Source organism: Bufo gargarizans, chromosome 2, assembly GCF_014858855.1.
Source record: "Bufo gargarizans isolate SCDJY-AF-19 chromosome 2, ASM1485885v1, whole genome shotgun sequence".
Taxonomy (NCBI): Eukaryota; Metazoa; Chordata; class Amphibia; order Anura; family Bufonidae; genus Bufo; species Bufo gargarizans.
This window is the reverse complement of record NC_058081.1, coordinates 524,229,255-524,254,683: the sequence shown is the minus strand read 5'-3', so window position 1 is coordinate 524,254,683 and position 25,429 is coordinate 524,229,255. Positions and strand designations below refer to the sequence as shown.

At 45.1% G+C, this 25,429-nt stretch overlaps 1 protein-coding gene across 16 annotated transcripts in view; it reads left to right on the top strand.

Moving 5' to 3' along the window:
- The window catches only part of PPFIBP1 (PPFIA binding protein 1), a 116,246-nt gene that overhangs the window by 2,860 nt on the left and 87,957 nt on the right, over positions 1-25,429 (top strand). The gene's annotated exons all lie outside the window — the stretch shown is intronic.

Genomic DNA, 25,429 nt, shown 5'->3' with positions numbered 1-25,429 from the left:
CGGACTGAAAATACGGTTATGTGAATGCACCCTTACCACAATCCTTCCTATTCCCTGACTGGTAGCAGAGATCTTGGAACTGAAAACTGATCCAGAAATTATATTAGGAAGTTTTTATTCAAGCTCTGGTAGTACTAATACTCTGGTACTCCAGCAGAGAACAGTTGTGATTCTTCCTCCAGAGTGATGCTGGGAGTTGTAGTCTTTTAACAGCTGAAGAGTCACAGGTTGGAGCTAGAAGGCAGGTTATGGTCTCTACAGTTACGGTATAGCATGGGGAATGCAGGAGGCGGATTCCTATCCTCTTTTATTGTGGTGTAATCCTTTACAATGATGGGAGTTTTATTGGGAGCCCCTGTGCCGTCTGGGAAAGAATTTGTTTTTATCGTTTTACAGCTGGAGGGAGCAGCAGCTGCTCGGATTTGTCTCCGATCATCTCCCTTAAAAACGTTACAACTTCTAAATTTAACGTGAATTGCATCTGTTCACTGGCGCATGAGTCAGGGCAGGAAAATACTTTTTATTTGAATGGAAAGTCTTCTACTGAGGATTATTAAAGGGGCAGAGCACCTGGAGGTAAAGGAGCCACCTATGCTCCACCAGTGGCACCCAGGCTTATTGTAGGGGGCAGGCTGGTGACCCCCTGGATATTAAGACATCCCATTACTCTCATTAAAGTGGTTTTCTTCTGCTGTAGATTGGTGGGGGGTCTGACTTCCGTCACCCATACAGCTAAATGAAAGGACCATGGCACAGCACCATGTGTATGGTTGTGGCTGTGCCTGGTACAGCACCCCAGGCCCAATTACTTGTACTGGGCCTCAGCTGCAGTACTAAGCACAGCCACAACCATGTGTGTGGCGCTATCTCTGGGTAAACAGTGGTTATCTAGTACATTTCTAATGAGGAACTGTTCTCAACACCTCACACTGTCACCGATTACCCGTTACCACATAGTCCCAGCACTACACGGTTCCGTACACTGTGTAGATGGAGAGTGAAGACAATGGCAGGAGGGCTGCAGTAACCACTTATGTCCACTACACAGCGGGCAGAGCTCTGTAGTTCCAGCGCCAGTACTGCTGCAAAACAGCCCATCGGCAGAGTGTCGGATACCAATGATCAACATATTGATCTTGACAATAGCCCTTTAATATAGAAACGCTGGAAAACCCCTTTAAGGTGACATAGAGCTTGCTCAGCTGATTGGTGGACCATAAGTAAGGGTCCATTCACACGTCCGCAACTTGTTTTGCGGATCCGCAGATCGGCAAAACACGGACAGCGGCAATGTGCGTTCCGCATTTTGCGGACCGCACATTGCCGGCACTTATAGAATATAGCGGACAAGAATAGGACATAGAAGCAACAGCGGACAAGAATAGGACATGTTCTATTTTTTTGGGGAACGGAATTGCGGACCCGGAAGTGCGGGTCCGCAATTCAATGTCCGGGCTGCACATTGTGCTGCCCCATAGAAATTAATGGGTTCACAATTCCGTTCCGCAAAATGCGGAACGAAATTGCGGACGTGTGAATGGACACTCACAGGTCTTAAATGACATTCTTGACATTGTAAATAAAGTTTGTTGACGAGACACAAACTGTAGAGGTACGTGTCTCACTTCAGAACCTGAATGTGTTATGTGCCACTTTCAATAAACTTTATTGACATTGTTTTAGTCATCAGAATCATAAATCGGCCTCTTGTCTCTGCACCTTAAAAAAAAAAAAATTTCAAGTGGAAAAACGACATTTTATAAAGTATAGGAATAGCTGTTTGCCTCATCTTCACGCTCGAAGATGGTTCTGGCACCTCCAAAGCCTTGGTGTTAATTTGACGTTGAGTTGTTAGGCCCAGGGTGGCTAGGTCTGGCGCCCGTCCAGCGTTTAGTCATTAAACAGTTAACATACACTTTCTACATTCCAGACTCAATCACAGGGCAGGGGGGAAAAAAGCAGGAATTTGGTTGAATATTTTCAGCCAAGGGCACAGATTGCCGTCTGGATTACAGGAAGACTGCTGCAGTGCCCCAGCGGGTCATGTTCATTTCCACTGCTTGAAGGGACACTAAGGCCTCATGCACACCACCGTATTTGGATCACATGCGGACCCATTAATTTCTATGGAGCAGCAGCGCTTGGATGTCTTCAGTGTGCTGTCCGCATCTGTGCAGCCCTTCCGCAAATGATAGAACATGTCCTATTCTTGTCCGTTATGTAGACAAGGATAAGCATTTCTACTTTGGGGCCCGCGAAATGTGCGGGATCCACATGGACCGCATCCGTATTTTGTGGATCTGCAATTTGCAAACAGCGTGCAGGAGGCCTAAACCTGTGGGGGAAGGGGGGAGCAAGAGCTTTTGTCCTCAGATATTAGCCAAATTTAGGCTGAATGTAGTGTACCCCCCCCCCCCCCTTCCTTTCCAAAAGAAGCCACATGGTGAAACGCGTTGGTGTCTAACTCACTGTCGTACTGCGTCAGTAACTAACCAACCCTCATTAGTTGGTTCACGGATATTAATTATATGGCACTTTTACTGATATCGGTATTAATTACTGGCCAGTATATATTTTTATCTTAGTTTTCTTGAGAGATATATATATATATATACCATATACAATTCATTTTGTGATACCAATTGCTTTTATATTGCATTAAAGCTTATATGTGAATTATTCAATATCACACATGCAATATAATCTGCAAACTGATGGTAGCAGCTTTGTCCTCTCTTGTCATGGTTTTTATTTGATTTTGTAGGGTAAAGCTTTTTGCGTTCTTGCATTAATAAAAATAAATGGGGTCTTTTATCAAAATTGGTGTAAAGTAGGACTGGCTTAGCTGCCCATAGTAATCAATCCGATTCCACCTTTCATTTTGGAAATCTCCTTTGGAAAATGAAAGGAGGAATCTGATTGGTTGCTATAGGCAACCAAGCCAGTTGTACTTTACACCAGTTTGATAAATGACTCCCAAAATACTTCTCTTCACTTCTCTGTGAATTAGTCCAACGGAATTTATAGCTGTTTGATAGTTTCGCTCCCTTTGGCCTAATTAGGGGTATGTCTATTAGGAGCTGGATGTAGTGTTTGTGAATGGGAAGCCCAGGCCAGTCCCTGCCCCCATGGTCGCTACTTGTCAAATATTTTTTGCAGCTTGTTTCCTGTAGGGTAATGTTGGTTGTAGGAATTTAACCCCAATGTGCTGGAAACGCCGTGCAGCCCTAGTCGAAAGCTGGCCATATACTTTACATGTATGTCAGCCGAACCTGCTTATTCTCGCTGCACCAGGTGACCATCTAAAGCAGGGATCAGCGACCTTCAGCTCACCAGCTGTGGTGACACTACCACTCCCAGCATGCACACTTGCTTTGCTGTTTTCAGAACTCCCATAGAAGTGAATGGAGCAAGCTGGGAGTTGTAGTTTCATCACATCCGGACTGCTGAAGGTTGCTGACCGCTGATCTAACGTGTCTGGAGAGAAGGATGGCGCTGTTCGAGGTGTGTCTGGCCGAGGGACACATGCATATTTGGCCTAGTATTGGGAGGTCGGAAGAGGTGTCTGTCGGGCTAACAAGCGTTCCGAAAGCATCTAAAATGTATGGTCATTTCAGAGAAATCTGCCATGTGTGTCATGAGTAATGGCGCTATATTTGACCGTTATATGACGTTGTCATTTTTTATCAATTTTCCTCTATAGGTGTGACCTATATATTATGGGGACATATGAGCAGGCCAGAGCGGTGACATCCGTACTCCTTACCTCGGTCCCCTTACAATTTCCATATAAAACGTTAAATCACCTTTGGCGCCATTTCCCAGGTTTCCATCGTTGCGGCCTTGGCTTGTCACGCAGTTCTTGACATAAGGCTGTGTATAGCGGCGATGACAGAATATTCCACTGCTCTGATCCCTGGTTTATAATGGACATTTTTCCTTCAGGCTAAAACCGTCCACTGATGAATTACTGTAATCTGCTCTAAAAATACAGAACTAGAGATAATGGAGGCTACCACCCACTGAAGGGTCCACATGTCCATTAAGGGGGTTGTAATGTGTATATAACTGTCAGCGCGTACTATACTTACCTGTGTGGCATGTATCCAGTCACATGACCCCTTCTACTAAACAAGACGGGGCTTCCTCTGACATTGCGTCCACTTCTGTCTTCCGGTCCAGAGCGTGTCACCACTGTGGGTGGTCTGTAGACAGTGCCAGAACCCCTTCCCCCACCAGTCATGTGTCACATCATGATCCCATTGACAATCAAAAGAAGCCAAGTCGCAGTTGACTTCCCGATCTTCATGTCACATGACAGAAGCCTGAAGCTCCAACCATACTTTGTATAGACTGGAGAACCCCTCAAAGTGCTGACCCCTCAAAAAAGATAAAACATGTCCTATCCGTTTTGCTGACAAGGATAGGCATTGTTACAATGGATCCACAAAAAAAACGGATACCATTTTATTTTTTGTGGACCGCAAAACACATACGGTGGTGTGAATGTAGCCTTTGGCTGGTGCAGGAGGTCTGCCTCTTGTTTGCTGACATCAAGCAGAGATTTTAGAATTGGAATGCCCTCGGGCAGATTTACTAATCCTGTATTATATTTTGACCGTGTAAATTTAGATCGGACCAGATTTATCACAGGGGCTCAGACTGGATAATAAGTTTGGTACATGACTAGACGTTTTGGGGGTCATGTATCATAGACTGGCGTTGTACTCTGGTCTTTAATATCCCCTCCGCTTAATTAATGATGTGGCACGGGGCTAGTCATAAATTAGGCACATCCTTTGGCAGTCGGTGAACCTCCATTGGGATCTGGTGTAAATGATAGTGACTGTACCGGGGCTGATGACCACGCTCCTAAAGTTAAGCGTACAGGCGTTCAAAAAGGCACAAAATATAGGTGGGTGTGTAACTTTTTGATTGCTAGTTTTTGGCATAGGGGATCATAATAAATGACCCCCGTTGTCGAACTTTATTTCAAATATTAGTTGGCTTACTTAAGCTTTTTTTTTGCGGTCCGTATGCGGTCCATATACAGAACCATTAATTTCAATGGGTGCACAAAAAAAAACCGGAATGTACTCGGCAAAACAGAACGGAATCAGAAACACTACGAAAAACGGATCCGTGAAAAACGGACAGCAAAATGTGCAAGAGACCTTAGCAATAGAATATTGATTTAGAATTGTCACATTTTAGGCCACACCCTCTTAAGTGCAGCACGACAGAGTCAGTCATACCAGAGAAGATTGCGTTTACGGACTGGGGTAGTAATGGCGGCCATATTGCTTGCACATTTCGATGAGTAAATCTGCCCCAATGCACATGCAATGTTTCAGGGAGTGCAGGGCAGGTTTATTAAGGGATTGTTATTTAGGCAGCTTTCTACTGTAGCCCAGGGGTGGGGCTTTGTGTTAACCCTCTATGATCTGCACCGTGGGCAGATCATGCTGTCTGGCTGCAGTGCAGGGTTCCCTCTTGGTACCAGACAACCCCAGAATAGATGGCACCATAAATACATGTTATAATCCGGAGGGGAAAACGAGACTCGTGTGTATTTTTACCAAGTCTAGGGATATGTCCAGCGCATGTCCCCATAAATCAGCTGTTCTATCTGCTCCTGGGAAAGCTGGGTGACAACCAATATGGCTTCCATTACAGCCTCTAACTGCAAATCTGTTGTGATAAATAATATCATTGCCTTTCAGTAATGTGGGAATGTTGGGTGACCACCCTGTAAAGGAGGCCACAGCTTTCCCAGACTCCATCACGGCAGCGATTTCCCTCTCCACCCTGGATTTCTGAATAACGAGGCTAGGACTTGGTGAGCACCTCTGCGGGAGCTGTAATGGAGGCCATATTGGTTATTACCCAGCTTTCCCAGACTCCAGTGATCTCCGTGCCTGTGGGTGGTGGAGCTGGAGGAGCCGCACTGGATAAGGAACCTTTAATGAGCTAAGGCGCTCGGTTCTTAATCTTCAAAGACATAATCCGCTTTTTGATTCTTTCAAGAAGTTTGTGTTTTGCTTTCTTTGAAATCCTATCCCGGTCGTATAATAGTGCAGTATTCTGTACACCTCTGTAAGGAACTGAGTGAGACTCGCTACCCCTTTAAATGTTAAGGAATTGCATTTTGAGCCGTTTTCTTACTCCGCTCCCCCCTCCCTCAACAATACATTCATGGCCTCTTGTAATTGAAGGGAATTGCTTGGAATGCAGTTCCTCAGTATATGGCCTCATGCACACGACCGTTGTGTGCATCCGTGGCCGTTGTGCCGTTTTTTTTCACGGACCCATTGACTTTCAATGGGTCCGTGGAAAAATCGGAAAATGCACCGTTTTGCAGCCGAGACCGTGATCCGTGTATCCTGTCCGTCAAAAAAATATGACCTGTCCTATTTTTTTGACGGACAACGGTTCACGGACCCATTCAAGTCAATGGGTCCGTGAAAGAACACGGATGCACACAAGATTAGTGTCCGTGATCCGTGGCCGTAGGTTACTTTCATACAGACGGATCCGAAGATCCGTCTGCATAAAAGCTTTTTCATAGCTGAGTTTTCACTTCGTGAAATCTCTGATCCGACAGTATATTCTAACACAGAGGCGTTCCCATGGTGATGGGGACGCTTCTGGTTAGAATATACAACAAACTGTGTACATGACTGCCCCCTTCTGCCTGGCAGCACCCGATCTCTTACAGGGGGCCGTGATCCGTACAATTAACCCCTCAGGTGCTGCACCTGAAGGGGTTAATTGTGCTATCATAGCCCCCTGTAAGAGATCCGGGGCTGCCAGGCAGCAGGGGGCAGACCCCCCTCCCTCCCCAGTTTAAATTTCATTGGTGGCCAGTGCGCCACCCCTCCCTCCCTCTATTGTAATGATAACATTGGTGGCACAGTGTGCGCCTCCTCCCTCTATTCTTTTAATACATTGGTGGCAGTGTGCGACCCCCCCCCCCCCCCTTCCTCCCTCTATTCTTTTAATACATTGGTGGCAGTGTGCGCCCCCCCCCCCCCCCTTCCTCCCTCTATTCTTTTAATACATTGGTGGCAGTGTGCGGCCCCCCCCTTCCTCCCTCTATTCTTTTAATACATTGGTGGCAGTGGAGTTCCGATCGGAGTCCCAGTTTAATCGCTAGGGCTCCGATCGGTAACCATGGCAACGAGGACGCTACTGCAGTCCTGGTTGCCATGGTTACTTAGCCTTAGCAATAGTAGAAGATTCATACCTGCTGGCTGCTGCGATGTCTGCGTCCGGCTGGGAGCTCCTCCTACTGGTAAGTGACAGCAATGCGCTGCACAGACCTGTCACTTACCAGTAGGAGGAGCTCCCGGTCGGACACAGAGATCGCAGCAGCCAGGTAAGTATGATGCTTCTACTCCGCTGCCACCAATGATCGGGGGGGGGGGGGGGGCGGGGGCGCACACTGCCACCAATGCTATTACAGTAGAGGGAGGGAGGGGGGGCGGGGGTGCATACTGCCACCAATGCTATTACAATAGAGGGAGGGAGGGGGGGCGGGGGCGCACACTGCCACCAATGCTATTACAATAGAAGGAAGGGAGGGGGGCGGGGGGGGGGGCTCACACTGGCCGCCAACGAGTTAACTACAGGGGAGGGAAAGGGGGGGCCCACTGGCCACCAATGAGTTAAAAACGGGGGGGGGGGGGGGGGCTGCCGCCTGGCAGCACCTGCCAGGCAGCAGGGGGCAGTCATGTACACAGTTTTTTTTTGTATATTCTAACCTGAAGCGTCCCCATCACTATGGGAACGCCTCTGTGTTAGAATATACTGTCGGATCTGAGTTTCACGATCTAACTCATATCCGACAGTATATTCTAACATAGAGGCGTTCCCATGGTGATGGGGACGCTTCAAGTTAAAATATACCATCGGATTGGAGAAAACTCCGATCTGATGGTATAAAAGAACTCCAGACTTTACATTGAAAGTCAATGGGGACGGATCCGTTTGAAATGGCACCATATTGTGTCAACGTCAAACGGATCCGTCCCCATTGACTTGCATTGTAATTCAGGACGGATCCGTTTGGCTCCGCACGGCCAGGCGGACACCAAAACGACTTTTTTTTCATGTCCGTGGATCCTCCAAAAATCAAGGAAGACCCACGGACGTAAAAACGGTCACGGACCTACGGACCCCGTTTTTGCGGACCGTGAAAAAAAACTGTCGTGTGCATGAGGCTTAAGTCTAATATGCCTCCATGGACAGTGCACGTGCCCACTAACGACTTTAACGCCATGATGTATTTTTTCACCGATCATAAGTCCTTGGTGACACCACGGAAGCATGCCCTATATTTGTCCGTGATTTCGGATCCCTTGCGCACATTAAAGTCTATGGGTCAGAGAAAACCATGGATGCCATCAGTGTTTGGTCAGTGGTTTTCATGGATTGTTGCTAGGAGATTCTCTGGAAGCCATTTTTTAGCCTGGCAGTGTCCGTGGAATAGAGATGACGCGTGAAGGGCAAAAAACGAAAACACATGGACCAAACACTGATTCTTCATGGATATTTGGGAAAATTGCCATAGTTATGGAAACAAGCAGTGAATAATGTGATGGAAAAATGAATCCAGCCAGCAAAGGAAGCAATATGGATAATAACAATACATTAGTAAGTGGCTTGTATTAACTTTCTCTACATGATAAATGCTGTTTGCTGAAGTGAGACATCCCCTTTAAGGACAAGGATAGGACTGTTCTATTATGGACCAAAACAACAACGGTCGTGTGCATGAGCCCTTAGGCATGTTTGTCATTCTGGAGCCTGGGAAACATGACTAGTGGCTCTAATGGCAGCCCGTTCCTCTCAAGTCACTGGGGATCATTTACCAAGACTGGCTTTTTAGGCCTCGCTCATGACTTGTGCTGTCACGCACCCATTGATTTGAATGCGTCTGTTTACACATCAGTTTTTTTTACTGACCATGGGTCAGTGAAAAAATCACGGAGACACGCACTACTTTGATCCAGACTGCGGACCAAACATGCCTAATATAGTCTATGGATCAATGAAATTCACAGACTCAGGCCTCATGCACACGACAGTATTTTTTCACGGTCCGCAAAAACGGGGTCCGTTGGTCCATGATCCGTGACCGTTTTTCGTCCGTGGGTCTTCCTTGATTTTTGGAGGATCGACGGACATGAAAAAAAAGTCGTTTTGGTGTCTGCCTGGCCGTGCGGAGCCAAACGGATCAATGTAAAGTCTGGAGTTCTTTTATACCATCGGATCGGAGGTATCCGATGGTATATTTTAACTTGAAGCGTCCCCATCACCATGGGAACGCCTCTATGTTAGAATATACTGTCGGATATGAGCTACATCGTGAAACTCCGATCCGACAGTATATTCTAACACAGAGGCGTTCGCTTCAGGTTAGAATATACTGAAAAACTGTGTACATGACTGCCCCCTGCTGCCTGGCGCATTGCCTATAGCACAGACCTGTCACTTACCAGTAGGAGGAGCTCCCGGCCGGTCACAGACATCGCTGCTCGCAGGTAAGTATGAAGCTTCTACAAATTACTAAGCAACCATGGCAATCGGGACTGCAGTAGCGTCCCAGTTGCCATGGTTACCGATTGCTTCATGGTTACCCTGTTAACTACAGGGGAGGGAGGGGGGGCCCACTGGACACCAATGAGTTAACTACAGGGGAGGGAGGGGGGCCCACTGGACACCAATGAGTTAACTACAGGGGCGGGAGGGGGGCCCACTGGACACCAATGAGTTAACTACAGGGGAGGGAGGGGGGGGCCCCACTGGACACCAATGAGTTAACTACAGGGGAGGGAGGGGGGGGCCCCACTGGACACCATGAGTAGGGAGGGAGGGGGGGCCCCACTGGACACCAATGAGTTAACTACAGGGGAGGGAGGGGGGGGCCCCACTGGACACCAATGAGTTAACTACAGGGGAGGGAGGGGGGGGGGGCCCACTGGACACCAATGAGTTAACTACAGGGGAGGGAGGGGGGGGGGGCCCCACTGGACACCAATGAGTTAACTACAATGGAGGGAGGGGGGCCCACTGGACACCAATGAGTTAAAAACAGGGGGGGGGGGGGGTCTGCTGCCTGGCACCAGGGGGCAGTCATGTACACAGTTTTTCAGTATATTCTAACCTGAAGCGTCCCCATCACCATGGGAACGCCTCTGTGTTAGAATATACTGTCGGATCTGAGTTTTCACGAAGTGAAAACTCACCTCTGAAAAAGCTTTTATGCAGACGGATCTTCGCATCCGTCTGTATGAAAGTAACCTACGGCCACGGATCACGGACACTAATCTTGTGTGCATCCGTGTTCTTTCACGGACCCATTGACTTGAATGGGTCCGTGAACCGTTGTCCGTCAAAAAAATAGGACAGGTCATATTTTTTTGACGGACAGGAAACACGGATCACGGTCTCGGCTGCAAACTGGTGCATTTTCCGATTTTTCCACGGACCCATTGCAAGTCAATGGGTTCGCGAAAAAAAATGGAAAACGGCACAACGGCCACGGATGCACACAACGGTCGTGTGCATGAGGCCTCAACAACACAGATGACATCCATGTTGTGTCCGTATTTACTGAAGACTGATAGGAGATGCTTTGGAAACAAATTTTCAGCTGAGCAGTGTCTGTGGATTGCAGATGACGCACGGAGGGTAAAAACGGACACACGGGTCAAGCACGGATCCTTCACAGACATCTTTATGGATGAAACACGCTTTTTTAATGGATGTCAAACTCACACGAAAATGTGGACGAGGCCTTACTCCGGTCTTTGATGGCCCCTGCGCTGCCAGAGGAAACATCTTATTTATGATGAGCCCCCTCTCCAGCAGTCCCTCCATCTGGAGTAAATACACCAGCCCCTGATGGGAGTAGTTTTCTCTCCTCCTTTTTTACGCCTGTTTCCAGGTAGTAAATTTGTTGTGACCGATGTCCTGGGCTAGGCTGGCCACCTCCACTCCCCTGTGGCGAGGACAACGTTAAAACACCCAAGCGTAAAAAAAATGTGATTTAAAAGTTGCAGAACAGAGTCTTTTGACTTTTTTTTTTTTTTAGCTAAAAACTGGCATAGCAATCTTAGTAAATGACCCCCACTGTCTTGTCTTGATGTGTTCTGGTAGGTCAGATAATTGGGGGAGATTTATCAAAACCAATGTAAAGGAAAACTGGCTTAGTTGTCCCTAGCAACCAATGAGATTCCACCTTTTATTTTTCAGAGCTCCTTTGGAAAATGAAAGGTGGAATCTGGTTGCTAGGGGCAACTAAGCCAGTTTTCCTTTGCACCAGTTTTGATAAACCTACCCCAATATTTCCGTATTTTACATAACATACTCTAGTCATAGCTAACCACATTACCACCGAGCAGTGCATTGTGGGAGATGGCCGTTTCCCATTCACTTACCTAATGGGAGGGTGGAGCTAATTTGCCCTGCACTTTCCAGGGGCAACAAAAACATTTGGAAAGCAGCTCTGGATGTGACTGGGGCAGACGGGAAATGACTCAGAATTGCTTCAAATATTGTGAATCCTAGAAATGTAGCCTGTAATACAAAAGCAAAGAAATGGAAAAAATTGTGGAAACGTCCAGTTTCTCCAAAGGTGATAATCTTTATTAAATATCATAGATAAATCCATAATCCAAAAAGACAGTGTTAAAATGCAAAGAAATACTTTCACACTCGCTTTTAGGGTTTCCGTTTGTGAAATCCGTTCAGGGCTCTCACAAGCGGTCCAGAACGGATCAGTTTGGCCCTAATGCAGTCTGAATGGATAAGGATCCGCTCAGAATGTATCAGTTTCCATTCCGCTCTAGAGGCGGACACCAAAACTGAGCCAACCGAATCCGTCCTACTCCTGACGCACAATGTAAGTCAACGGGGACGGATCAGTATTCTCTGTTACAATCTGGCACAATAGAAAACGGATCCGCCTCCCATTGACTTTCAATGGAGTTCATGACTGATCCGTCTTGGCTGTGTTACGGATGATGCAAACGGATCTGTTCATGACGGATGCATGCGGTTGTATTATTGTAACGGATCCATTTTGGCAGATCCTTGACGGATCCGCCCAAAACGCGAGTGTGAAAGTAGCCTTAAATGGCTGACAACAGGGAACAACAGCTTCCAGTGATGGCTAACCTCCGGCACGCAACTGTGGTGAAACTACCACTCCCAGCATGCTCCATTCATTTCGGTGGAGTTCTGAGAGCAGTCAAGCAAGTGTACATCTTGAGAGTAGTAGTTTTACCACAGCTGGAGTGTCTACTTCAGTTTTAGGACTCGTGCACACAAACGTGTGTCGGCCAGGCTCATATTGTGGCCCACAAACAGCAGGTCCGCAATATGCATGCTTGTGCACTGCATCACGGATGTGGACCCATTCAGTCGAATGGGTCCGCAATCCGGAAGGTGCGGTGTAGAATAGAGGCACGGAACCCAACGGGGTTTCTCCCGGTGCCTCCTCACCGTTATATTTTTTTGCGGTGCGGACGCGTCATGGTCCCCAATGCACGGAATGGGCGGAACGCGTTTGTGTGCATGAGCCCTTCCTTTGCTCTCTCGGCTTATGCTGCGTTCTCTGTTTCTAGGCGTTGATATATATCTTCCTTCTGTGCACTGACCAGGCTTTGTTGTGGGGGCGAGAATCCCCACAGCTGTGAGAGGGGCTGTAAATATGAGGGCACAGGCAGATCCGATTCCTGGACTTGTGTGGGCCTGTCCACCCCTAGCAAATGTGACATTAACACGTAGCCATCCGGTCCGCATAGCTTTGTTCCCACAATATACACAACTCATCCTTTTGTGCTATGTTTGTAGAATCCATTTCCATTGATGTGTGTCAGTCTTTACTGTAATTCTGGCATTCTGTTCATGATCCAGGAAGCTCCCTGTGTCTGGGAAAGCTGGATGACAACCCTGTAATGGCCTGTTTCACTGTCGTGACCTATAAACTGCAGTGTCCTGTGCACGACTGAGTGTGAGAACGTTCTGTCACATGAGTGGCGACCTCAGTAAATACGGTAGGAAAAGAAAGGAAGTTTTGTTCTTAGAAAAACCGTGACTTATCAGTGCCGAGTCTTATGAGCCGATGAGATTGAAATCTACATGAGATGTATGTGAGGGGAGGGTGAGCTCTACAGCCTCAAATATGTCAGACTGCGGGGGTCATTTATCATTGTTGTTGTACGATCGTTGTGAAAAACGCTGAATATAGAACATGCTGCGATTTTCACACAACTCAGAACTGATGAGTGAAAAAATATACATCAGACCTATTGAAATGAATGGGTCAGGATTCATTACTTCTATTCTTATACACAGGAGGCAGTATTATAGTAGTTATATTCTTGTACATAGGAGGCAGTATTATAGTAGCTATATACTTGTACATAGGAGGCAGTATTATAGTAGTTATATTCTTGTACATAGGGGGCAGTATTATAGTAGTTATATTCTTGTATATAGGGGCAGAATTATAGCAGTTATATTCTTGTACATAGGAGCAGTATTATAGTAGTTATATTCTTGTACATAGGGGGCAGTATTATAGTAGTTATATTCTTGTATATAGGGGCAGAATTATAGCAGTTATATTCTTGTACATAGGAGCAGTATTATAGTAGTTATATTCTTGTACATAGGGGGCAGTATTATAGTAGTTATATTCTTGTATATAGGGGCAGAATTATAGCAGTTATATTCTTGTACATAGGAGCAGTATTATAGTAGTTATATTCTTGTACATAGGGGGCAGTATTATAGTAGTGATATTCTTGTATATAGGGGCAGAATTATAGTAGTTATATTCTTGTACATAGGAGCAGTATTATAGTAGTTATATTCTTGTACATAGGAGGCAGTATTATAGTAGCTACAGTGCTCCAGACTAAAAAAAATACCTAGTAGCCATTGGCTCCTGAACTGAAAAATTTAGGAGCCAAATAGAAAGCAAATCAAAATTTTGGTATCGTGGGTTGTTTCGATACCAACATTTTAATTCGTTTTCGACACCATAAAAATGTATTGCGATACGCAATACCACACCTTAGGGGTTAACTGTAGCGGATCGCAGCTCCCTGTCATAGAGGCCGGGTGTCGGCTATTTGATTCCGGCACCCGCCTCCCGTATTTGTATTAACAGGTCAGTTATCTTCATTGGTGGCGCAGTGGCCACAGCTCCTCCCGTCTCTTTTCTCATTGGCGGCGGCAGCAGCACAGGGGGGAGGAAGAGACTCCTTCTCCACTGGGCTGCTGAGAAGAACATCGGCGGCGGGACAGAGAACTCTCATCTCCTGTGCCCCGCCGCTTTATTCAACTGCAGAGCTGCAGCGGCGGGTATAGTCGCAAATGGCGACAAGACTAAAAAGTCTTGTCGCCATTTGTAAATTCTAAGTCGCATTGGCGACCATTTTGGTCGCCATCTGGAGCCCTGAGCTATATTCTTGTACATAGGAGGCAGTATTATAGTATCTATATTCTTAATCAATTTTCTTTTTATTGATGGAAAAGTACTTAGTCATATGACAATATACATCACTTATCTACCAGACGCAGCTGGAAAGACATCAAATCAGTTATCATAATGAATCTGAGGCAATTGCCGTATGACAAGAAACACAATATCATGTGCAAGTAAAGAAATAATGGGGGGGGGGGGGTAAGACAAAACATGAGGGGGGGGCGGTAGATGTCAATAGCCTACAAGTCTAGAAGGCACGATAATGCTTCCAGGGAAGCCACGTTTTAACAAAGAGCTCTAGATAGTATCTATATTCTTGTACATAGGAGGCAGTATTATAGTAGCTATATACTTGTACATAGGAGGCAGTATTATAGTAGTTATATTATTGTACATAGGAGGCAGTATTATAGTAGTTATATTCTTGTACATAGGAGACAGTATTGTAGTAGCTATATACTTGTACATAGGAGCAGTATTATAATAGCTATATTCTTGTACATAGGAGGCAGTATTATAGTGAGTATATTCTTGTACGTAGGAGGCAGTATTATAGTGGGTATATTGTACATAGGAGGCAGTATTATAGTGGGTATATTCTTGTATGTAGGAGGCAGTATTATACTATATAGTTGTAATGGCCAGTTCCAGCAGGAATCCTAAAGCAAGGAAGTGATCTGGATCACAAAGTAAGGAGAATCAAGCAACCGGATAAAACATGTGGAGTTACTGTAATTCATCTTCAAAGAATCCAAGTCTGAAAATGGACACACTGTGACACAGCTTGATTGTCACTGTGTGTCCGTTTTCTTATTTGGATTCTTTGAAGATAAAATAAAGTTTGGCGGCTGGCCTGTATTACACTGGCGAGGATCGGCAAGATCATTGCTAACAAGCGTTCGTAGGAACGCTCAATAGTAGTGATCTGCCTGTGTAAAAGTGCTGGCAATTACCCGAAGAACGAGCAAACGTTCATTTATCGGGCAATCGCATCTTTTATGCAGGCACAAAAATAATTGTTTGTCATCAGCAGATTTGCTGCAGGCAAAGAACAATTCAGTATGGGGCTGAGGGATGGCATTAGCAATCACCCCTCTCCATACTGTGGAGGAGATCGCTGCATGTTATAGCAGCGGTCTCCTTCACTTCCCAACAATCGTAAGGCTGGCTCATCTGCCAGTCTAATACAGCCCTTACTCCTTGTGTTTTGCCTAGTTTCTCCTTTTTTCTGCACTATTATAGTAGTTATATTCTTCTACATAGGAGGCAGTATTATAGTAGTTATATACTTCTACATAGGAGGCAGTATTATAGTAGTTATATTCTTCTACATAGGAGGCAGTATTATAGTAGTTATATTGTTGTACAGTACAGACCAAAGGTTTGGACACTCCTTCTCATTCAAAGAGTTTTCTTTATTTTCATGACTATGAAAATTGTAGATTCACACTGAAGGCATCAAAACTATGAATTAACACATGTGGAATTATATACATAACAAAAAAGTGTGAAACAACTGAAAATATGTCATATTCTAGGTTCTTCAAAGTAGTCACCTTTTGCTTTTGATTACTGCTTTGCACACTCTTGGCATTCTCTTGATGAGCTTCAAGAGGTAGTCACCTGAAATGGTCTTCCAACAGCCTTGAAGGAGTTCCCAGAGATGCTTAGCACTTGTTGGCCCTTTTGCCTTCACTCTGCGTTCCAGCTCTCCCAAAACCATCTCGTTTGGGTTCAGGTCCGGTGACTGTGGAGGCCAGGTCATCTGGTGCAACACCCCATCACTCTCCTTCATGGTCAAATAGCCCTTACACAGCCTGGAGGTGTGTTTGGGGTCATTGTCCTGTTGAAAAATAAATGATGGTCCAACTAAATGCAAACCGGATGAAATAGCATGCCGCTGCAAGATGCTGTGGTAGCCATGCTGGTTCAGTATGCCTTCAATTTTGAACAAAGACACGGTGGTTGGAACCAAAGATCTCAAATTTGGACTCATCAGACCAAAGCACAGATTTCCACTGGTCTAATGTCCATTCCTTGTGTTCTTTAGCCCAAACAAGTCTCTTCTGCTTGTTGCCTGTCCTTAGCAGTGGTTTCCTAGCAGATATTCTACCATGAAGGCCTGATTCACACTGTCTCCTCTTAACAGTTGTTCTAGAGATGTGTCTGCTGCTAGAACTCTGTGTGGCATTGACCTGGTCTCTAATCTGAGCTGCTGTTAACCTGCGATTTCTGAGGCTGGTGACTCGGATGAACTTATCCTCCGCAGCAGAGGTGACTCTTGGTCTTCCTTTCCTGGGGCGGTCCGCATGTAAGCCAGTTTCTTTGTAGCGCTTGATGGTTTTTGTGACTGCACTTCGGGACATTTTCAAAGTTTTCCCAATTTTTCGGACTGACTGACCTTCATTTCTTAAAGTAATGATGGCCACTCGTTTTTCTTTACTTATCTGCTTTTTTCTTGCCATAATACAAATTCTAACAGTCTATTCAGTAGGACTATCAGCTGTGTATCCACCTGACTTCTCCACAACGCAACTGATGGTCCCAACCCCATTTATAAGGCAAGAAATCCCACTTATTAAACCTGACAGGGCACACCTGTGAAGTGAAAACCATTTCAGGTGACTACCTCTTGAAGCTCATCAATAGAATGCCAAGAGTGTGCAAAGCAGTAATCAAAGCAAAAGGTGGCTACTTTGAAGAACCTAGAATATAACATATTTTCAGTTGTTTCACACTTTTTTGTTATGTATATAATTCCACATGTGTTAATTCATAGTTTTGATGCCTTCAGTGTGAATCTACAATTTTCATAGTCATGAAAATAAAGAAAACTCTTTGAATGAGGTGTGTCCAAACTTTTGGTCTGTACTGTACATAGGAGGCAGTATTATAGTAGTTATATTCTTGTACATAGGAGGCAGTATTATAGTAGTTATATTCTTGTATATAGGGGTAGTATTATAGTAGTTATATTCTTGTACACAGGAGCAGTATTATAGTAGTTATATTCTTGTACATAGGAGGCAGTATTATAGTAGTTATATTCTTGTAGATAAGAAGCAGTATTATAGTAGTTATATTCTTGTACATAGGAGGCAGTATTATAGTACAGGGGTGTGAAAATCGTATTGCCCGACGCCCGGGACATGCAGTTCCGGCCATCAAGCAGGTAGTTTGTTCAGTAGTATTATAGTAGTTATGTTCTTGTATATAGGGGTAGAATATTAGTAGTTATATTCTTCTACATAGGAGATGGTATTATAGTAGTTATATTCCTGTACATAGGATAAAGCAGGGCTTGACAAATTTTCTTGGAATCTAGGAGCCAGCTAAAAAAGTTAGGAGCCGTTTTTTTTTTTTTACCTTTTATAAAGCCTTTTTTTTTCAGCGACAAAAATATCACCTCTTAAATTAACATATAAAGAAGTCTAGACCCAAACAACATGGGCATTGTTTATTATCAGTGTGCTGTGACGTCACTGTGTGTGTAATCCCTGCGCTGTGACGTCACTGTGTGTGTAATCCCTGCGCTGTGACGTCACTGTGTGTGTAATCCCTGCGCTGTGACGTCACTGTGTGTGTAATCCCTGCGCTGTGACGTCACTGTGTGTGTAATCCCTGCGCTGCAGCTGACTGAACTGAGATCCCTTCCCCAGGATGTTTGGTCCGGACTCATTCATCTCATAGAACTGCAGCTATGAAATCCACAGCGTATTGCAGCCAATACCAGCAAAATGGATAACATTTTCCCAAAAATCCTCACACTTCATAAAATCCACACGGAAATGAACCTACTGTTCACAATTCAAATCTGCACTGTGGTAATAAAGGATTTTACCACGTGTAACTGAATTCCACAGCAAATCCACACGCTACATATTGAGTTTGATATATCAGATGATTTAGCCATTTTGGAGTCTTATGGCAGCTTTCCTGGAGACCTGTGTGGTATACAGCCTGTCACCCAGCTTTCCTGAGGAGAATATATCTCAGTATGGGAACATATAGAGAAGTCATCAGATGATTTGGCCATTCAGCATTCTTAGTTCTCATAGGAGCTGCAACCCGGCTTTCCAAGACTCCTAAATGGGTAAATCATATGATAACGTATCTAAATGTTCCTATACGGAGATATATTCTCTTCAGGAGACCAGGAAAGCTGGGTGACAGACAGCCTGTATACCACACAGCTCTCCTAGGAGCTGCCACCCAGCTTTCTGTGTGGTATACAGGCTGTCACCCAGCTTTCCTAGAAAGGGACAGAACTAAGAAGTGGCCGAATGGTAACTGCAGGAATGGCCACCAGTTGTGGCTAGCAGGAGCTCCGGCCTAATGACGGCAGCATGTGTGCAGCTCCCCCCTGGGTTCATGGCCGTAGCAGGCAGACATTACAAACTTAGTGCAGAGCTCCTCGTTTACAGCAGCAGAGCCGGCCGGATTGTCTTACCTCCACTTGTCCGCGTGTGCAGCGCCGCTAACTGTGCTCCCGCTCTGCCTCCCCTGCACTAACTCCTTTCTCCCCGCCGAGGCTCTCTGACAGGCACACGGGCTCTGCCATTTTTAACTGCCCTGGAGATGACGCACGCTGCGACCGATAGATGGCGAGAGAGTGTGGCCAAACCACGATGGAGCCGAAAGCTGAGGGGTCCGGGCAGGGTGGCAGTCCGAACCTGGGCGCGCAGCGCAAGTAATAAAAAAAAAAGTTTCATTTTGCTAGCGGTCCTAACCCTCCAGTGTCTGCGCCCGGCTGCTGGGCCTATTTTCAAGCAGAGGCAAATAGGCGCCAGGGCAAAATTCCTAGTCGCCTAAGCGACCTGGCGCCTGGGATTTGTCGAGCCCTGGGATAAAGTATTATAGTAGTTATGTTCTTGTATATAGGGGTAGTATTATAGTAGTTATATTCTTGTACACAGGAGCAGTATTATGGTAGTTATATTCTTGTACATAGGCGGCATTATTGTATTCTTGTACACAGGAGGCAGTATTTTAGTTAGCATATACCTGTACCTAGAGGAAGTATTAGTGATATAACAGCTGTAGATTATATTTATAAGGTAATGTTGCATTGGATAAGTTTATAAATAGCTGATATTTTTTGGCAGGTTATTTTTCAGCGTCTTTTAGGATCCTGTGGTTTGTCTGTAGCTCTAGTTGATCCCTGTAGGATTTGGGTTGGATCAGCACTCCAGAGAGATGATGCCACTTCTACAACAATAGCAGTAGATGTGTCTTATTATATACGCCCCTATTCAGTCTCAGTAAATCCCACTTCTGTGATGATGCCTGCAGCAGTACAGGCCAGTGGTATGTACCCAGCTTTCCCACAGTCCTGACAATAGACACACCTGGTCCTTGTACCCAGTGACAGCCATATTGGTTGTCATCCAGCTTGTTCTGGATGTGATATTGCCATGTAAATAGACAGTTTAACAATATGAGTGCATCTCCGGGACTTTTATTCCCTGTGGATTTTTATACACTTCATGGAGAGGTGCAGTTTCATAGCTGGTGCCAGGCGCTGCTCTGAGGGATCAGCTCAGTACTTTTGGCTTTTGTTAGAAATTTAGAAACCATAAAAGGAGTGTGGTGAGGACCCAGCGCTCGCATCGCTGTCAGAGCAGCCCCCAGACGCATCCACTCGATGCCTGTCTGCTGCAGGGACTGTTCAGGGCATCCCTGACCTTGTGAAAATCTGGGTTAAGGCCTCATGCACGCCACCATATTTATTTTCGCACATCTGATTCGCATTTGCTTATTTATTTTAATGGCCCGCAAAAAATTCTGAATTTCTGTCCTGCAAAATTCGTATTTTCGGACTGCAAAATACATACAGTTGTGTGCATGAGGCCGAATGTCGAGTGGTGACCTGACGTTCTTGCTGGGTTACACTAATTTGTATTGGGGTCCTCTTTAGGTGTTTGGCGCAGATCCATATGCTGACAGAATCCACCGGTAAACTGAATGAGATACTTCATAGCTTTCTCCGGGTTTTAAAATCCACAATATATTTATGATTCCCGCAGATTTCAGACGGAAAGCAGATCTTCAGTGGTGACTGTGGTGCTAATCCACGTGCGGATTTCTGCGGCGGATCCCACCGTAATAATTCCCTCGTCTGAGGGTTTGATACAATTATCCAGTCTTGATGATGATTAGGCGCACCCCCCAGCAGCCCGTGTGCCTAAATAGATATCCACGACAGCTCAGAGCTGCCATACATTCCCGGCTCCATTTGCACTAGAAAGCTGGTTTAGGGCTCATGCACACGATCGCAAAAAAAAATAAAAAATAACAGATGACATTCGTGTGACATCCGTTTTGAATTTGTTTTTTTTGCTGATCTATTGTAACAATGCCTGTCCTCTTCCGCAAAACAGGAAAGAATAGGACATGTTCTATTTTTTTTTTGCGAAACGGACATGCGGACATACAGACACAGAATGCACACGGTGTCCTTTCTGTGTTTTTTCAAGCCCTATTGAAGTGAATGGTTCCGCATATGGACCTGTAAAAAAAACGGATATGTTCTTATGCATGAGCCCTTATCGAAGATAAATCAGTCTCTGCTCCTGCTACGTTCCCTTTTGGCATAAAAAATAGGCACATAAATTTTAAGTCGCAAACACAGCTTGCGACTTTTTAAAACCACTTTTCTGGCACAAGAGAGATGATAAATCTCCCCCACATGTGCCATGAAAATTGGCTTTGGAACCATAGGAAATGGGTACCGATACCTGACGCCTCAGAAATTCTGAGAAAGCTGAACTACTGACATATTACAGAATAATTAGCCACAGAAGATGTACTCCAGTCACTTCCAGAGCTGCATTTACTATCAGCTTAGGCTGCTTTCACACTAGCGTTGTTAGAATCCGACAGGCAGTTCTGTTGCCGGACCTGCCTGTCGGATCTGACCAACAGTATGCAAACTGATATCCTTTTTTTCCGGATCCGTATCATCCGGAATAACGGATCTGGTACTTAAATTTTTTTCAAAGATCAAAAGCGAAATCAGCTCCTCCTATATCCTGGCGCATACCAGAAAACCGGATCCAGCGACACAGCAATTTCCGGAACACTTGGTACCGGATCCGGCATTAATACATCTCTATGGAAATTAATGCCGGATCTGGCAAGTGCGGTATTGTTCCGGGATTTTGGCCGGAAAAAATAAAGCAGCAAGCTGCGGTATTTTGTCCAGTCAAATACCGTAAAAGGACGGAACGGAAGACCTCCTGATGCATACTGAACGGATTGCTTTCCATTCAGAATGCATTAGGACAAACCTGATGCGTTTTTTTCCGGTATTGAGACCCTTTACTGGATTTCAATACCGGAAAAGAATAACGCTAGTGTGAAAGTATCCTTAGCAGAGATCCTACATGCAATGCAGTTAGACATAATTTTTTTATCAGTCATTAAGGCCTCATGTACACGAACGTTGTTTTAGTCCGCATCCGAGCCACAGTTTTTGCGGCTCGGATGCGGACCCATTCACTTAAATGGGGCCGCAAAAGATGCAGACAGCACTCAGTGTGCTCTCCGCTTCTGTTGCTCCGTTCCGTGGTCCGCAAAAAAAAAAAACCTGTCCTATTCTTGTCAATTTTGTGGACAAGAATAGGCAGTTATATCAATGGCTGTCCGTGCCGTTCCACAAATTGCGGAACGCACACGGATGCGCGATTTGCAGACTGCAAAAAACACAACGGTCATGTGCATGAGGCCTTATACACAGCTATTCCCTCAATGCACCGCAGCTGACTACACAGTTAAAGATGTGTGGTCCTGCTACCTGAGAGATCAAGAAACCATCAGAAATTTGCAGCTTTGGATGTGACTAGGGTATGAAATCAGCCATGATACTTAAAATAAGCTATCAGCGTCAGCTTTATGGAATGGGGCCTTTTAAAGGGGTTGTGTCACTTCAGCAAATGGCATTTACTGAGTAGGGAAAGTTAATACAAGGCACTTACTAATGTATTGCGAACCGATATAGAGATTTTTAGAGCCGATACTGATAACCTGTGAACTTTCAGGCCGATAGCCGATAACTTATACCGATATTCTGTGCATGTTCATTTTTGAAAAAAAATATAAAATTTGTTACAGCGTTCACCACATAGGAGATTTTTTTAAATATATTTTAATAGTTTGGACTTTATCGGATGTGGCAATATGTGATATGTATGTTTATTTATTGTTTATATATTTTATATGTAAAATTGGGAAAGGGGGTGATTTATACTTAATATTTTGTTTTTGTTTTTACTTTTCATTTAATAGCCATTTCCCCCTTAGGGGCTAGAACCTGGGATCTTTTAACCCCTTATGCTATTCACCCTGATAGAGCTCTATTAGGGTGACTAGGACTTCACACTCTCCCTGCTGCCCCGGGCTTTGTACACACAGTAGCAGGGAGATTACCATGGCAGCCAGGGCTTCAGTAGTGTCCTGGCTGCCATGGTAACCGATCAGAGCCCCAGGATTACACTGCTGGTGGGACTCCGATCAGAACTGCCACTGCACCACCAATAATTGAATGGGAGGGGACCCTGTGGCCACTGCCTCCACTGATTTTAATACAGGGGGGGGGGGGCGCACTGCGCCACCAATGATTTTAATACAGGGGGGGCGCACTGCGCAACCAATGATAATTAACGTTTAATACAGGAGGCGGGTGTGTCTGCGCAGAATCACATAGCCGGCATTCTGCCTCTGACATGGAGCTGCGTTCAGCAATTATCATTGCTGGCACAGTGCACCCGCCCCTCCTCCTCCCGTCTCTCCTCATTGGCAGCGCTGACAGCAGAGTGCTCATATACTGTGATGGCGCGCTGGACGCATTATCAGCAAGGTTAGATGCCGATACCGATTTGAAAATCATGAATATTGGCCGATAATCGGTCGATCCCTAATTGCAATTGTCCATATTGCTTCCTTTGCTTGCTCAATTTTCCATCACAAATACTGCTCGTTTCCATGGTTACGACCACCCTGCAATCCAGCACTGGTGGACGTGCTTGCACACTTTAGGAAAAAGAGCGAGCCTATGCGCACCTCCGCGGTCCCGGCCACCAATGAGGCCTGCACATTTTCCTATAGTACGGACACCGGTGCTGATTGAAGGGTGGTAATAACCATGGACACGAGACGTGTATAATGTGATGGAAAAAATTATCAAGCCAGCAAAGGAAGCAAGATGGATAATAAAAATACATTAGTAAATGTCTTGTATTAACTTTCTCTACTCAACAAATGCCACCTGCTGAAGTGAGACGACCCCTTTCAGTATGAGCTTTGTATTATCTCCATGGTCAGAAAGTTATTTTTCACCGAGTTAAGTTCGTCCGCGTTGTATAAATATTGCGTAGTTCGGAAATGGTCCAGGTCCTCATCGTGTTTGCTTTTCTTGACCTTCGAGTGCCTGCCGTCAGCAGCCACTTCCCCAGTAATGTAACTTCGCCCTAGGAAACTTATTCTTCTCATGTTTTCTTAGCCTTTTTTTTTTTAGTTTTGTTTTATTTTTGCTGCTTTTTGTTGTTGTTGGTTTTTATGATGTGTTTGGTGGTCATCCCGGAGAAGATATTGTTGTCTCTGTTAGAGGTTATTGTCTATAAAATGACTTCTTTCAGTGGTTTGTTAATTATCCGAGAACTTTATTGTACATATGGTGCCACGTGACCTCTTCTCCAGTCACATCCAATGCTGCATTTAGAATCAGGCTGCATGGCTGTAAAGACCATCAGAGCATAAGTGATCTTTGCAGAGCATTCTCGGCTGCGTTTTATTGTGGGACACAAGACCAGGCCCTATATAGTAGTCGTGACGTGGTGACCAGTATATCTTTTGCACACCGTGGTGCATTGTAAATCCACGCTGTTAATTGTCTTACTATTGGCACAGTTTGTCTAGTCTTTGCTTTTAGCATTTTTTTTATGTAACTTTGGCTGTAACTAGAGTAAAAGACAGGAAATAACTCGATCAATATGAGATGAGCTACTACTGCTTAGTGTCCTGTATGATTGGACATGGGACAGCATCTTTCAGCGCCCCCTTCTGTCTGGGTTTATTATAATGTAACTGTTACTGGGGTGTCCAATAGGGGGAGATTTATCGAAACTGGTGCAAAGGTAAACGGCCAATCAGATTCCACCTTTCATTTTTCAGAGCTCTCTTGGAAAATGAAAGGCTCCTTCTGATTGGTTGTTATGGACAACTAAGCCAGTTTTCATTTGCATCAGTTTTGAAACCCCCCATAATGTAGAAAAAGTGTCTCAAGTCCTCAGCGGTTTCTTTCTGTCATAGAGCTCAAACATGGGGAAAAGGTTGTCAGACATCACTTATACAGGACCATTCCCTTATTATTCCTACTAGAAGTTAATTAAGTTTTCAATGAAGGTGTTACCAGTTGGCACTATCAATGCTGGAAGTTTCAGACTGTGCAGGGACACACTCCCCAACTGGTAACACCCATCTGGACCTTCATTGCAAACTGCTAGAAACTCAGGAATAATAAAGAGATGGCCCAACATAGTCATACGAATGGATGCTCCAGAAATGTTATAACTAGGGAGATGTGAGTAGTTACAAAAACAGACCTGTTAGGAGAGGTTGCCCTGGCATCCTTGCCCGCATTCTTTCACCCCTGTCTCTGGTATTCACTTGATTGGCGTTGAGCTGCACTACCAGACACAGCCTGAAGATGAGTGGTGCACAATTCCTTTAATTGTGCTCTGTTCCTTTAAGGCAGTGTACAATTGCTTGTAAAATAAATAGAGCCCCAGATATATAGCCTGCGTCTTCCTCTGCGCTGTCATTCAGTTCCTTGGTAATAATGGCTGCCTTGTTGTGCCGTCGGAGGACGCGCGGTCACACTGCTGCAGGGGCATTGTTGGTGCGTCACTGGTGGCTCAGTTCAGACAC